The sequence below is a fragment of the Parasteatoda tepidariorum genome, chromosome 2 (genome assembly GCF_982258835.1).
Source record: "Parasteatoda tepidariorum strain Cologne lab strain chromosome 2, Ptep-v5.0, whole genome shotgun sequence".
Classification (NCBI taxonomy): Eukaryota; Metazoa; Arthropoda; class Arachnida; order Araneae; family Theridiidae; genus Parasteatoda; species Parasteatoda tepidariorum.
In genome coordinates, this window is record NC_141756.1 from 92,739,299 (window position 1) to 92,752,459 (window position 13,161).

The following is a 13,161-nucleotide window of genomic DNA, read 5'->3' on the forward strand; positions in this document are numbered from 1 at the left end:
ATTTGACTGAACTGCAAACAATAAAATATACTGTGCATAACCTGCTGTAACGATTCACCAGTAATGTTACCCAAAACAGTGACGAGAAATATTTCGGTTATTCTCTCTTATTGCTAAGCCTACAACGATAGCCTCTAAGAATATCCTCCAACTTAAATTATTTAAGATCAGGACGCGTCGTTAAAACAAAAATAATAAAATTTAAGTTTCAAAATTGAAGCATATTTGATTAAAAGTGATAAAACTAAATTAATAAATGTCAAGCACACTTACCGAATTTCGAATAGACTTTCGATTGTCAACACACACGCCATTTGCCGGCTCGCATGGAACTCTGGGAAGTGAGTTAGTTAATATGAAGTGTACTTTAAGCAACCTTAAAACAAGCTTAGGTATAAATAAAATGACTTCAACACCTCAATAAATACCTCACTCTCTTTAGTTGAAATAAGGTATATTTTTTTATACCTCATAAATACCTCAATATCGTTAGTAGAAAAAAAGGTATATTTTTTATACCTCGTAATTACCTCACTCTCGTTAGTTGAAATAAGGTTGATTTTTTTATACCTCATAAATACTTCTTTTGTTACAAGTGTAAGAGAAACAACCTCGTATACCTTAAAAATCATCTTATCAGTCTGGATGATTTGAAGTGAATTGAAAACAACCTCAAAATAAGCTTAGGTATAAATAAAATGACTTCATATACCTCAATAAATACCTTTTTATCGTTAGTTGAAATAAGGTAAAAAATTTTATACCTCAAAAATACCTCTTTTGTTACAAGTGTAAGAAAATAAACCTGGTATACCTTAAAAATCTCCTTATCAGTCTGGTTGATTTGAAGTGAATTTTAAACAACCTCAAAACAAGCTGAAGTATATATAAATCAACCTCGTACACCTTAATTACAACCTTTACGAGGTATAATTTTTATTGCTGTTTTCTCTGCAACCTTAAATATACCTCAAATATACCTCAAAACAACCTTAATACCTCAAAAATACCTCAAATCAACCTTAAATATACCTTAAATTTTCATAAGGGTCGTGACTTGCATGCAGTCACAGGAACCCGTGTATCAAGGATGACTGTTTCCAAGCGACTTCATGAAAGAGGGTTGTTTGCAAGAAGACTTGCTGTTTGCATCCCGCTCACCTCTACAAACAGAAGAGTCCGTTCATTATGGTGCAGAGAGCATAGAGATTAGAGTATTGATCAACGGGCTACCGTTCTCTTCACGGATGAGTCCCGGTTATCACCGATTTTCGCAGTACGTTCATATGGGGAGAACCAGGGACCAGCTACCGACCCTCCAATGTCAGCGAAGCCTATCATTATGCCGGAGCAGGTTTAATGGTCTGGGCAGGCATCATGTTGGATGGCCGCACACCTCTTCATGTTTCTGAAAGAGGCGTTGTGACTGGTGTGAGGTATAGGGAGAAGGTTTTGGAGCCCTATGTTCGCTTTTTCAGGGGTGCAGTTGGCCCTGAGTTCATTTTAATGGACAATAACGCAACGCCACATAGAGCTCTTCTGGTCGACGAATTTCTAGAGAGTGATGATATTTGCCGAATGGATAGGTCGGCCAGATCTCCAGACCTCAACAATATAGAGCATATCTGGGACACTCTGGGTAGGGCAGTTTCAACTGGCTACGTCCCTCCGAGAATCATCCAGGGAATGAAAACGGAGTTGCTGAACGAGTGGTACCGGTTGAAACAGGAAATGATAAACTGCCTTATTTTAAGCATGAAATCACGCTGCAAGACCTGTATGTCTGTATGAGGGGCCATACAGATATTAAACCATTTTATAATTATTTTTTTTGTTTATTCTGCAACCGCTGTTTCATGGCTCCCGACTCCAACGAGTGTTACGCACTATCATGCGTGTGTATTACAATCACACGCATGGTTATTTGTTTTGTATTGTATCAATGTATGTACATGTCGAATTTCACTAAAATTGGTCCCAGAAGTTATAATCGACCAAGTCTGCAAATTTTCTTAATATTTTACACCAGTGTACATGGCGAAATACAAAATTTCTGCGAAATCAGTCAAATAATTTCCGAGATATCAAATTTAAAAAATATTAATTTATTTAGAATTAAATTTCTGAGAAACAAATCAACCGATTTCACTCAAATTTTGTAATTTGCAATCTTAAATTGCATTCTTAAAATTACATGAAATTTTGTTAACCTGACACTTCAAAATTGTTTTGACTGTTATTAAATAACGTGATAAAAAATAATAAATATTTACTAGAGGTCATTTTTTGCACAGACTCATCTTCGGATAAACAAATTTTATAATTGTTCGCAAATTACTTTTTAATTCGTTTGAAGCGTTTTCCAGATTTTTCGAAATACGCAAAAAGTTAAATTAACATTAAGAGGTCATAACTTTGCATTGATCTCTTGACTAAATTATGTTGTGTTTGATTTCGTAACTTAAAATATCGTCTACTTTTATTAATAAGCATATTTGAAGTCATCCCCTCAAGTCTTAAACATTGAGTCCTAGAATGTGCAGATCTATTGATTAGATATCCTATGAATAACTTTTGATATCAAAAGTAATTCAGTGTGGTCCTTTTTTGCGCATTGCACTTTTTTATAATTTTAAACAGTGTAATTCTTTAATATAAGATTCCCTTAAAGTCTAAAAGAATAACATTTTCACTATGTTTAATAATGGGGAATTTATTTTAATATTTTCAAGCATTTAGAGTAATATTTTCCTCCAAGTCTAGTGCTAGTTTTTCAAAATCAAATAATACAGTTTAGAATACATTTAACTGAAACACACCAAAAATTCGCCGGTAATGAAAAAAGGGATATATTTAGTATAAATGGAACGACTCATTGGTTAAAAACTAAAAGAACATCAGTATTCCATCAAATTATGCCTAGAAATTTATACTTGGAACAAATCAAAATATAAATTTATAGTTCCAAACAAGCTGGAAGTTGTTCAACGCTACAGGACAGAAATAAGTTAAGATGATACTAAAAACTTTCGACACAAAATGTAATTGTTTTTAAAAATTTTTACACTATGTATGTTAATCGAAAATAATTGTAATTTATTAAATTATATCAAGCATAAATTAAACTAAATAACTAGTAACCACTATTATAAACTAATACTGAAATCATTAAGCATTAATCGATATAATTCTTCAAATACCACTAAAATACCACTTACATAACAGCGCTTAACATAAAATTATTTCGTTTATTGAAACGCTATTTAAACTATCAATCTATTTAAACTATTTATTGATGAACAATCTAAAGTTATTAATTTTTTATTAAATGAAAAAAAAAATTTTTTTTTGTTTTTTTTTTTTTAAAATAAGAAGTACATTTCAAAATAGCTCTTAAGTTTTGAAAAATTATTGAGGGAGAAGGTTCCTCATATGACCCCTAACCCCCCAAAGATACGCTTATGCTCCTCCAGTGTGAGTCAAGAAACTTCTAGATTCAGTTTTTAACATGTAATGTGTACATTACGGGCTTGTCAACTGATTTTTTTTATTTAAGAATCGCAGTCAATTAATTTTTCAACCTTTTCAGTCTACAAAAATGCTTTTAAAACTTTTCATCTTTATTCTTTTTGTAACATTGCTTTTGATATTTAATTAAGTTTTAAAGGCACTATTAAAAAAAACAATAATAATAATAATTTTCGACCTTTGAGTAGGGGGAAAGCAATTTTTCTCCAGAGTTCATCTTTTATTAGGAGAGTCAGGTCTAAGGAGAAATTATTTGAATCTCACGCATTCAACACAATGCAATAACAACCCTTCTGTCTAACATTGACTTGATAGAAAAGACGTGGTTCCTGGTAGAACACTGATGTTAAACATTACTGGAAGCGGTCAGTGAGCGAGTAGGTGATCTCTTTGAAAAGTCTGTGAAGAGATTGAGGGTGTGCGGTATTAAATCTCATTAAACTGTTTTACTGCAAAGTGTTCGACGTTGCTTGCTGGTTGTTGCCAATACCGTCACCATTAAGCTCATCGTGCAGGCAAGTAGACCGTCACCAAAAACTTATTGTGCAACTCTAGGGTGGCTTAAATAAAGTATGTTTCTTTTGTTTTCTTTGGAAGAGGGAACACTTTGAGTTCATTTTCAACGCTGATTTAGCTATTGAAGCGTCACATACTATCGCCAATAACTCATTATCGGTTGGTGTTGCCTTTAGCATCAATTGCTAAGATAGAGAAAATGATTACAACTAAAATAGCCCATATTAGCGTAGCTTTAGAGCGACGTTAATAATGTAATACTATTTTTTCTTTGGAAGAGGGAACACTTTAAGTTCATATTCAACGCTAATTTGGTTGGAAGGGTCCATCAATTTAGCCCTAGTGAGACTTGATATCAAAAGCAAATCATTTTTTGGATAAAAAGAACGGAGTAATGGTAAGATTATATATAATATTTACATAAAGATTATGCAATAAGTTTTTTATGTTTAAAACGATGAATAATTTTGACAACTGAGAAATAATTTTGACAAAGTAATCAGATATAATCAACGCTTGGCAATTGATTCAAATATAAATCTCTAATAATCTCGATGTATGAACAATTCACGCGAATTGTAAAACTAATACGTAAGCAGTACTGCTTACTTATAAATTTTTTGAGCACGCATTTTAGCTCGCATAATCTTTTTTATAAATTATTTTTATCATCCTCCATTAGGCACTTCCATGAATTAAAAAGTTTGATTTACATAATTAATAACCTAGAATGATGTGACTATATCTGAGACAGTTTCATAAATTGCTATCCCTAGAAATCTTCTCACTGATAAAAAAAAGTGTAACAACATAATGCAAACCTAATAACGGAATAAGAATTAGAGTTGCACAAACTGCTTTCCTGGAAATATTTAAAACAGTTCTGTTTTTAGAGTGAGATCTGCAACTGTGAAACACTGTAACATTGATATTATTATATCAATGTTACTGTGTTTTATAGTTGTCATGAAAATTCATATTATTGTCTTTTTTTTAGCATATTTTTATATGTTACATTTCTTAATAGAAGTGAAAATTTGTTGGTAATGAGAATTATTTAGTATCTATTTTTACAGTTTAATGGGTCTATAATTAACTATTTTACATAAAGTAGACGATAATTTGGTTATTTATTGGGTTGTTCGGCAAGTAATTTCATCTTTTCCAACAGACTAACTTAATTGCTTTTTTTTCGGATAACTTTGTATTTAATTCACATTACAATTATATATTTTGACAGCTAACATAGCGAGGCTTGCTTGTGAAAAGTTCGATTGATTCTGCGTAGCAGTTTTTAGTTGGTGCCCTTTTAAATATGAAAAGTGAAAAACTGCATTTTCTGCACATTTTACTTTTTTGCCATCGAAAAAGTAAAAATTCTGTTCAAGCAAGAAAAAGGAAAAGCATCCGATGTGTTAAAAAAGATGAATTTACAGAACACTAGTGCCAAAACTAGTCTGAAACAGGTAAAAGCATATTTTTTTGTAATTGAGCACAGTTGACTATCTCAACTTAAACTTGGAAGTTAATGAAAACTGATTTATGTATTTGAGACTATACTTTACTAATCCAACCTTGCTTACATTGGGAAATTCGGATTAAATCGAAAAATATAATTTTAAGAAACACGACTATCACGTCCGTTATCAAGAGTTCAATCAACGCGTTGTTGGAGCCTTGAGTATCACTTTAACTTCGGAAACGTTAAAATAGTTTCTTTAACTGACACATAACTCATCTTGGTACTCTTAATTCTTGTTTCATAGATAACAACAACAATTTTTTAGTAAATGATCCCAATTCTACTCCACTCCAGCATTGCGATCGGAAATGTATTCTTTTCTGATCCGTCATGTTCAGCCAGCACCATCACCTCGACTGCTATTTTTTCTTTCCCCAATTAATTTCTTCCCCCCATTTATGGCAACTGAATCGTTTCTTGTTCTATACCCTTTCATAGCATTTGCCTCTTGTTTGAGAGATCAAACCATGCCGATTGTTCTTATGTTTCAACAATGAAACAAAAGAAGTTTTTAATTTTTACTTTCAAATGTAAAATTTAATATTTGAAGAGTCTCTTTGTTGTGAAGGAAAAAAAAACGATAAATAATTTCTTGTCATTATCTTAATTAAAAATCGTTATTTATTTAATTGCATAATAATAGCTTAAATCGATACTTAAGTGAACAATGCTCTTAATGTGTTTAATTTTAGTTGATTAAATACACATTTTCACTCGAGGTGATTTCTTTGTTTATCTAAACATAAGAATAGAAGATGGAATAAGTAGGCCTAAATTTTTATCCAATTGGTTTTATTTAGTTTTGGTATAGTTATTAATAACTTTATATTGGAAAAAAATAAAGATTTTTCATATTTAAGATGTTCGTTCTTACTTTATATAGATATTTAGAACGCAATCATTGATCCCATTTTAAAGAAAACTGCATATATATACGCAGAAAGAGTATCTTCATCATCGTGAACACACTTCATGCCTGAATATCATCAACTTGTAGTAACAAGAATACTCATTTTCCCATAAACGATTAGTCTAAATTAAAACCTATTACAACTTTATTGGAGAAACCGAATTTAGTTTCTTTTTAATAATGTTTATAACAAAGTTCTAAATCTGCAAAAATTTTACCTATTTCTGATACTTAACATCTTTTACATCGGTCACACGACATAGACAATTTTAAGGGTTAAATCATCTTTTTTTCTTTTTAATTTTTTTTCTTTACTAAAACTTTTGCTCAAAGCTGTAGATTAATAAAATAAAAATGAAATTGCGTGTTTCAAACTCGCCGAGGCTGAAGATGACAACCAATTTCCTAGAAATATTAAGTTCTAGCATATTAGAATTAAAAAGGAAGCGTAAGTATTTTATAGTGGAATAAACATTCGAGCGAGTAAAAGGGGGGGGGGGACGTAAAGCATTTTTAGTTATAATCTGTTTTGAACAGAATCTATTTCAGAACAAGGAAATCTAGGCAAATACAATCGCAATTCTCCTGAGACTAAGAAAAGTCAATTTCCTTTGAAATGAATAGAACTTTTAAAGTTAAGAAAGTCTAAAAAGTAAAATGGTATTTCTATAGGCACTTGAAAAGAACAAAAGCTTTAATATTTTATTTTCTACTTATATTAAAAAGAAGTTTTAAAAAGGAAGGAATTTTTTAAGGCATTTTGTTCTTGAATCTTTCTTTTCTTTGAAAATCAGTAGGCAGAAAAAAATATGAGAAGTTTAACAAGTCTATTTTAACTGAAAGCAAAGTAATCATTATTTCAGTGTAAACTGGTTTTATTCAATAAATATTACGAGAAATTAGTTTATTATATCTTTTGCTTACTAAGGAAAACAATCATTATGATTCTAGTTATTCTTTTTTAAAGCCCTTGCTTTGAAAGGTGGTTTAAAACAGAACAGATATAATAATGTACCTATTGTTTTCTTCGCTTTATTTTAGCGACTTGAGTTTTACGTGATAATTTTGTCACCATTTATTAGAGTACATGTGAAGCTAAAACCATTGTACATTTCAAAATAATAATGGTAACTCTTTCTAGAATTGGGTTTTAATTTTTATTTGGCTTCAACACCTAAGTTTTTGAAGCCAAAACAAGTTAGAATTTTCCCAAAATATTGCAACTGAAATTTGCTGTAACTTTTAAAAGATTTTCCAGTATTTCCCAAGTTGTTTCCAGTTTGAGCATTTTTTGACACAGGTGCATGTCAATTTTCCAAGAAACTTAAACCAAAACCACCAAACCAAAAATACTAAAATGAGTTACCACCAAAAAATAACCCATACCATCTTTGGAGAGTGATACACTTTTCGTTTTGTATGCAAAAAAATCTTTTCATTTCATTTGAAAAATATTAGTTTTCAAAACTTTTGTTTTTATTATTTTTAATCTGTAGCTCTGATGAAGCTTCAGTATATAAATTTTAAGATGACATTCTATTGCACGAGTTTTAAATCGAGGTTTCGCTTTTCTGCAATTGCTTTAAGTAGAATTTGTCGCTTCATATGATAACATAGATACTGTTTATTTGCACATTATTCGGAACATTTCACCATTCTCTTCATAAAAAAAATTGGAACAGCTAGTGCTGTTTTGAAAGTTTAACTTTGCGTTTTTTTTAAAACTATTAGATATGTAAACTTAAAATTACGATATTCTAGAAAGAAAGAAAGTACAATGAATTTTAAAAATAAATAACATTCGGTAATTAGTTTGCGAACTATTAACTGTTAAACTGATAAAAATACCATGCGGCTCGATCAACAGACTGCAGAAATTCAATCATAGAGTAGAAGTTCAACGAGCTGAAAACCCACATTTGTTTACGAACTTAATAACATGAGTTTTTTTAAATAACTTGGAATGTTGCAAATGTTGTAATTATAGGAGCTGTTTTCGTGCTTTTTTCTTCTTAAACTGTTTCCTTCTTTTGTTTAACTGTGCAAAAATATAATAGACTTATGATCTTGAAATTAAAATGAGGAGTAGAAAAATGTATAGGGGTAGCACGGAATTATGACATTTACATTCGATAATTATTTCGAGAGCTGTAGTAATTATTTATCTGCAGAACTTATAGCCAAAAAATACCATGAGAGCAGATCTGCTGCCCTCAGAACTGCAACTAAGGAGTTGAAATTTGACATTTTAAAATAGCCTATTATTCTTCTTTATTTCTTCTTATTCAGTCATACAATCTATTTTCATTAGGTTAATGTTTTTCAAAATATAGATGATTGTTTTTCAAATCATGGTAATCGTTCATTTCTGTAGGATTAATATATTAAAAAAGTTCTAGTACAAAACTACAACTGTATATTTTGATGACAAAATGTTTTTGTGAAAAATGTTGACTTTAAAAACAAAAACGCTATGACGGATGAGGAAAATTTAGAAAGATGATAAACTGCTGTTTGTAGAAAATGCAACACCATGAAGGAATCATCAGAATCAAATGAAATTCGCAGCAAATGTCAATTATAGGATATTATGCAAATTAATAAAGTTTCAGAGCCATCGCGCGTGCGTGGCGCGCGCAGCGCCCTCTGAATTGATGCTGAAAGCGTATAAATAAAGTGCTGTAGCGGGACGTTGAAAATAGTCTATGATTATTTGTTAGTGGCAAACGTTTAGTGAGACCTGAGTATGCCTCCACGACGGAAGAATAAGAAATTCAAGTAACTTACGGAGTTTGAACGAGGGAGGATAATCGGCCTTCGAGAAGGAGGATTTTCCTATCGCGCAATAGCAGCTCGTATGCAGCGGAACAGTTCCACAGTGATGCGAGTTTGGAAGCAGTGGACAGACGAGCACCGAACAACTCGAAAAACAGGCACTGGACGACAGAAGGTGACGTCAGAGCGCGATGATCGACACCTGCTCCGCATGGCGGTGAATGATCGCACAGCTTCCTCCAGGCAGCTGGCAGCACATTGGTCTACTGCTACAGGTGTACAATTGTCGGCTTCGTCAATTCGTCGTCGTCTGCTGCGCCGTGGATTGCGTGCAAGGGTGCCATTATACAGGATTCCCCTCACGGCGGATCATCGACGGCTGCGTCGGCAGTGGGCTCTTGAGCACAGAGACTGGCGAGCTGATTGGCACCAAGTTGTCTTTTCAGATGAATCACGCTTCAATTTGTGGACCCATGATGGCCGTGTTCGTGTTAGACGTTATGCCGGTCAACGCTGCCTTCCTGAGTGTATTATTGAACGACATAGTGGTCGAACACCCGGAGTTATGGTCTGGGGTGCGATTTCGTATCATGGACGATCCAATTTGATACGAATTGAGGGTAATCTCAATAGCAACAGATACGTCCGTGAAGTGCTACAGCCCGAAGTCGTTCCTTTCCTTCAAGGCATCCCTGGAGCTATCTTTCAGCAGGATAATGCACGCCCACATGTTGCGCGGACTGTTAGAGACTTCTGTTCAGCACAACGCATGCAACTTCTTCCTTGGCCTGCTTATTCGCCGGATATGTCGCCTATTGAGCACGTGTGGGATATGGTTGGTCGGCGTCTCACTCGTGATCCGCGTCCTGCAGTTTCCAAAGACGAACTTTGGTTGCGCATACAAGCGATATGGAATTCTCTTCCTCAAGCAGATATTCAACATCTGTTTGACTCCATGCCACGTCGTATAGCAGCACTTATTGCAGCGCGTGGTGGCTGCACCAAATACTGATTTCGGACGCTTAATTTGTTTCTTTTGTTTTGAAAATTTCATCATTTATTTGTATCAGTACAAGTCGTTTCTGCATTAAATTTCATTTGATTCTGATGATTCTTTCATGGTGTTGCATTTTCTACAAACAGCAGTTTATTTATAAATTAGATTTGATTAGAGAAAATTTAGAAATTTAGGTAGATAAGCGGAGCCTCGTGAGTATTTAAAATAATCAACGAAAATTTATCTACAAGGAGGAAAAAAAAATTCCGGAAAAATTACCTTACAGTATGGTAAAAACATTTCTGGAAAAGGAAACCATAATTCTAACTATAAAAATCAAAATGTATGACAGTTAAGCTAGTCATTTGGTAAATTTTTCATTCATGTGGTAACCGTTTACCGGGAATTCTGGTTTTCAAAATTATCGTTCTTATTTACACACATTTAGTGAAAAATACAAAACTAAAATGCAAATTTAAATCGAAAAAAAAAAGGGTTTTTCTGATATGCTCTAAAGTATCATCATCAAACTACCAATTTCTCAGTTTAAGCACTTTTATTTAAAATTAAACATTTTAAGAGCACACCCGCATGAGATTTGAATTTTTGAAATTTTTGAGCTATTAATTAAAAATATAGGTTTCTTTTAATAAATTTTTTTATTTTTTTTTTATTTTTTTTTTTATTTTTTTTTATAACCGTCGTTGAACAGCCGACCCAATTTCATGGGTTTACGACTACTTACGTTCAACTCCGTAGCCTTGTAATTTTGAACCAATCCAGAAGACAAGGAAACTCCTGGATCAGTACCCCCAGAGGTATTGATTTGTTGTGGGAACATGGAGGACTTTGAGACTCGACAGATTTAACGTGCATCAGTCAACATTTACTACACGGGGAGTCTTCGGCCGGCGAGGATCGAACCCACGACCTCTTGGATATGGGCCCAGCGCCCTACCGACCAGGCTATCCCGGCCCCTCTTTTAATACATTGTATAATTTATTTTGCAACTAAAATTGACTATTGCAACAAGAACCGAATTAAATATGTTAATTTAATTCAAACGGAAATTTACACGCATTTAAATATCAGAGAAATTTAATTTTTTTTCAGATTAATGTCTTTTACTTAGAAATTAAACAGTTTAAATGCGCACTTATTTGAGATTTGAAGTTTTCGAATTTTTATAAAAAAATATGTTTCTTCTAATACATTACAAAATTTATTTCTCAATTAGAATTGATTATTGCAACTAGAATTGAAATAAATATATTAATATATTTCAATTCTAGTTGCAATAATGTTACAGCTTATTTAAGATTTTAAGTAAGTAGTACTAGAAACTTACTTATCATGAATGGTGTCAACACCAGACAATTCCTTTAGATATCTTTCAAACCTGATATAAACATGTAGATTCGATTAAGCAGCATTTGGTGACATCAGAATTGATGTGCTTAAAGTACATAATAGAAAGTTGCGTAATAGCACAGCTGGGCTAATATGAAGTTAATAAGAGAAAGTTTTCCAAATAATCAGAAGAATTCGATTCTTTATCAATAGCAGCAGTAAAAGTACAGAAAACATCTTAATGTTTCTTTTCTATCGCAATTTTTACATTGCACAATTTTTTTTACTTAACTATATTAGTAATAATAAAAAAAAATTGTAAAAATAATATGAATTTAAATCATAGTGTCCTACTTTCAAAACTTCATATTTTACTTGATAAAAATAACTTAAAATTACTTTAATTGAAAATTTTATGATTCATGTAAAAAATGGATGTATTTTTTGTAGAGAAAATGGATGAATACGAACTGTAATACGAAATTTGAAATGTGATGGACTATATGTTCAATATTTTAAAGTGCTGAAATGTCAAAACAACCGGTTTGCAACAAATGTAAAAATTAAGACTACTCTACGTGTATATATTACGGTTAAAGTGATAAATCCTGCTATTATTAATACTAACCGGTCAAAATTAATAATAACCACTTTTTTTGGTCAAAGTGAGATGTAAAAAAAGACTCCCGGTGGCTGAGTGGTAGCGCTTCGCGCTCTCGTGCCACAGATCCTGGGTTCGATCCTCGGGCCGGGCAAGGTTGACTCGGCCTTTCATCTCTTCAGTGGGTCGATAAATGAGTACCAAGCATGCTTCGGCTGACCACCTGACCGGAACATCTGCTCCTGCACCCCAGAGCCCAAAGTCAAGAAAATTAAGATGGGCACAGTAGGACTTGGCCCTCTATGGGCTGTCAAACCGCTGAGCTTAGTTTAGAGATGTAAAAAAAATGAGATTTTCGTATTGTGGCAGAATAATCGCTAAGTCTTAGCCACTTCCGGGCAACGGTCAGCGTGAAACTTAAAAAAAAAAAAAAAAAAACATCAACATGTTCCCTTCCTCCTTTTTTTAAAAAAACTTTTCTAGTTAAAAATTAATTAGGAGCCTTGGCGATTGTAGTTGGCATGACAGATCATGATACGTAAATATCCCCACCAAAAACACGAAAGAATGACATCGATCCAACTTCATTTGTAGTTATTAATAATAACCGGTTAATGTGATAAATTCGCTTAAAATATAAGCTAAAACCGGCTTATTTGGTTATTATAAATATTGACCGGTGGAGTTTTAAAAATAACCATTGACGGTTTTTTTCTCTTATGTGGCACCATAAACTCAGATATTTTATTGCATCTATAGGTAACATTATAATTATTCATTTTTTAAGTTGTATTAAGTAATAATTTAGTAGTGTTAAGTATTTACTCAGATTCTTTTTGTATTTTTACATAAGTAACAACCTAGTGGTGAAGTAGTTGTTTAGATTTATTTGTGATCCCTTCTAAAATAGTTGCAAAAATTTTAAAGATAGACGGTGATGTGATAGTATCACAGTCAGTGA

General features: G+C 32.6%; 1 protein-coding gene across 1 annotated transcript in view; it reads right to left on the reverse strand.

Annotated features, from left to right (window-relative positions):
- Galk (N-acetylgalactosamine kinase) overlaps window positions 1-11,647 on the reverse strand; it is a 36,928-nt gene extending 25,281 nt beyond the window's left edge. The window contains exon 1 of the mRNA XM_071177838.2: window positions 11,598-11,647. The gene's annotated coding sequence lies outside the window, so the exon portion shown is untranslated. The remainder of the gene's footprint in view (window positions 1-11,597) is intronic.
- Window positions 11,648-13,161: the final 1,514 nt, after the last annotated feature.